The sequence below is a fragment of the Emiliania huxleyi genome, assembly GCF_000372725.1.
Source record: "Emiliania huxleyi CCMP1516 chromosome Unknown EMIHUscaffold_15, whole genome shotgun sequence".
Lineage (NCBI taxonomy): Eukaryota > Haptophyta > Isochrysidales > Noelaerhabdaceae > Emiliania > Emiliania huxleyi.
The window spans coordinates 1,099,578-1,102,674 of record NW_005201092.1 but is presented as its reverse complement, the minus strand read 5'-3'; positions in this window follow the sequence as shown (position 1 = coordinate 1,102,674).

Below are 3,097 nucleotides of genomic sequence, written 5' to 3'. Positions count from 1 at the left end.
CTCGCGGTGGCAGTGTTGCCGAGGAGTGAGGTCATGGGCCTCAAGCCGTTTAGGTGGCCAGCGCCTCCAGATGCAGGCGATCCAGGCCTGGATCGCTCCTTGCTTGGCAAGCAAAGCAAGCGAATCCGGGGCCGAAAATCGAAAAAGAAAAAAGACGTATGCGGAGGCATGCCGCGCCGATGGGTTCGACGCGGTCGGGGGGCCTTGCGGAGAGGCCAGCGAGATGGCGAGATTCTCTTCTAAGTAGAGCCAGTGCGCGCCAGTCCCGTGCCTAGTGTAAGAAAGAAAGAAAGAATCCGGACAACCCAAGGGAGGGATGGGAGGGCGGCCGCTGCTCCGCGCCGTCGACCCACACCTGCGGAGCGAGGCAGGGGGAACAGGGTCAAGGTCAGCGCGGGCGTCGGGCGGAGCGCTCCGGCTGACGTGCGCTGTCTCGCGAGGCAAAAGGGCGGCGCGCGGCCAGGGCGAGAGCCCGTGTCTGGAGTGGTGCGCAGAGAGGCTCGCCGCGCCGCGGGCGGGGCGGGCACAAGCTGGAGGAAACCTGGCTGTGTAGACAAGACCAAGTCGTGGAGGCGATGCTCGGCGAGGTTGACCGAGCTCCGAGGGGAACCTGTCGCAAACGGGAACGGAAGAGAAAAAACGCCAATTTTTCCGTGCTGCCCCAGCAAGAAAAAAAGCGCGCTGCGCGCAGCGCGCTAGAGGGCGCCTCAGGCGCCCTGAGCGGCGCGGAGCGCCGCCGCATGCAATCTACACGGAATGACATAGCAACCGAACCCGACACAAAAAAGCACATACTTCTTCACACTCGTCAGATGTCGGCTCCGTCGGGGCCACGCGCAAATCTGCGCGCTGCGGCCACGAGGCCAGGAGTCGCTGCGAGCAGCGGAGAAGCTCTCCGCAAGCGCCTTCGGAGCTGGAGCGCCATGCGCGTGCTGAGGGTAGCACTCACCTTCGCCTACTTGCTTCTGCTGGAAGTCCAGGCCAGCCGCGTTGGACCACGCCCACCAAAGCTGCTTGCCCTCGGCTTCCCCAAATGCGGAACCAACTCGGTGCACGAATTCTTGCGTTGTGGAGGTGTGGACTCGTCTCACCTGATGTGCCGCAAAGCTGGGCTGTGCGGACCATGCTTCCGACGTGCGCATGTGCATGGAAAGCCGTTGTTTGCGAGCTGCGGCGGACATGAAGCGTACACGCAGCTCGATGCTGAAGAGATTCCAATGCCAATCCTGAGACAGCCTGTAAATGCCTCCCTCGATCCATGGTACTGCTATTGGCCCCAGGTGGAGCTAATGGAGGCAAATGATACAAACAAACAAATGATCGGAGTGGGAGTCAGAAATGTGGTCCTTGCGCGAGGGGAGCTCGATAGACTCGAGGGGCCAGGATACGCCGCGAGGAGGACGGAGTTGCGCCGAAAGGCGAAAGAAGCCGCGAGAACAAGGGCGTCGGGCGGAGCGCTCTCCGGCTGACGTGCGCTGTCTCGCGAGGCAAAAGGGCGGCGCGCGGCCAGGGCGAGAGCCCGTGTCTGGAGTGGTGCGCAGAGAGGCTCGCCGCGCCGCGGGCGGGGCGGGCACAAGCTGGACCTGTGGCGTTGTGGTAGAGACCAAGTGGTGTAGGCGATGCCCTCGGCGATGCTGACCGAGCTCGAGCGAGGGAACATGTCGCAAACGGGAACCTGAAGAAAAATGTGACTGACCGCGCGGAGCCAACCCTCGGAGACCCATGTTTACTTTAAGGCCCTTGCCCTGCGAACGCGCACCCCCCCCTAGGGGTCAGGGCTTTCTAGCCCGTAGCCCGATGCCGATCATCCGGCTCGCTGGGTGCGCTCCTCAGCTCCCCGGCCCCGGATGTGAGGTTGCCGACTGCACTCCAAGTGCTCCAAGTGACCGCCCCTGCCGGCTGTTGCTACAACTCAGAACTCTATATCTCGTATCTGAACTATCTCTTTACACAATACAGGCTGTGCTCAGTGGCAGGTGGCACTCACCATTTACATACGATGTACAAAACGACCAGATCGCGCCGTCAGGCTCAGAGGCAGGCGGACTACCAGAACGAGCACGCCCCTTGCACCCCTCTCCTCTCCGACCGATCCGACATGCTGGAGGCAGGCGGACTACCAGAACGAGCGCACGCCCCTTGCACCTCTCTCCTCTCTCCGATACGACATGCTGGAGGCAGGCGGACTACCAGAACGAGAGCACGCCCCCTTGCACCTCCCTTCTCCTCTCTCCGATACGTGGAGGCAACACTATTGCGCCGCCCAGCGGCTGTACAAACCTCCGACGGCCAGGCCGCGCGCGCCTCACGGCTTCTTGCCCTTGCGCGCGGCCGCCACGGCGATCACGGCGAGAGTGGCGACGCCCTTGAGGCCGAGCGAGTAGGCGGCGAAGCCGGTGGCGAGCGCCGCGTCGCCCGCCACGAGAATGACGCCGACGAGCGGCGCCGGCGCGGCGGCCTTGATCTTGGTGAGGTGCGGGACGGCCGCGGTGAAGAGCGGCTCGAGCGCGCCGTCGTAGTAGGCCTGCACCGCGGCGGGGAAGGCGGCCGCGAGCGCGTACGAGAGGGTGTACTTCGGGTAGGCCGAGAGCATCACGTCGGCGAGCCACTCGTTGCCCGTCGCCGCGAGCACGGGCTCGCCGGTGGCGGCCGCCGCGAGGATCTTGCCGGTGACGGTGATGGGGTTGATGATGCCGCCGCGCGAGTGCGAGATGGCCTCGATGACCGCGCCGTTGGAGAGGGCCGCGCCGACGTGCGCCTCGCGCGCAGGCATGAACTTGCCGTCGAGCTCGAGCACGTGGTCGGGCGTGAGCGCGAGCGAGCCGCGCGCGTGCGTGAGCGTGATGAGGAGCGAGGCCTTGCCGTCCTCGACCTTGTGCTGGTTGACGACGACGCGCGCGGCGGTGTCCGCGTCGGAGAGCACGGTGTCGCCCGCGGCGAGCTCGGACATGGGGGCGCGCGTCGCCGCGTCGCCGGCGGCGCCGAGGAAGCACTGGGCGTACGCCTCGGCGGCGGGGGCCTGTGGCCCGCGGGGGGGGGGGGGGGCGCCCGGGTGTAAATGGGCCCCTCACTAGTCCGACTCCCCCCCTAGGGAGCG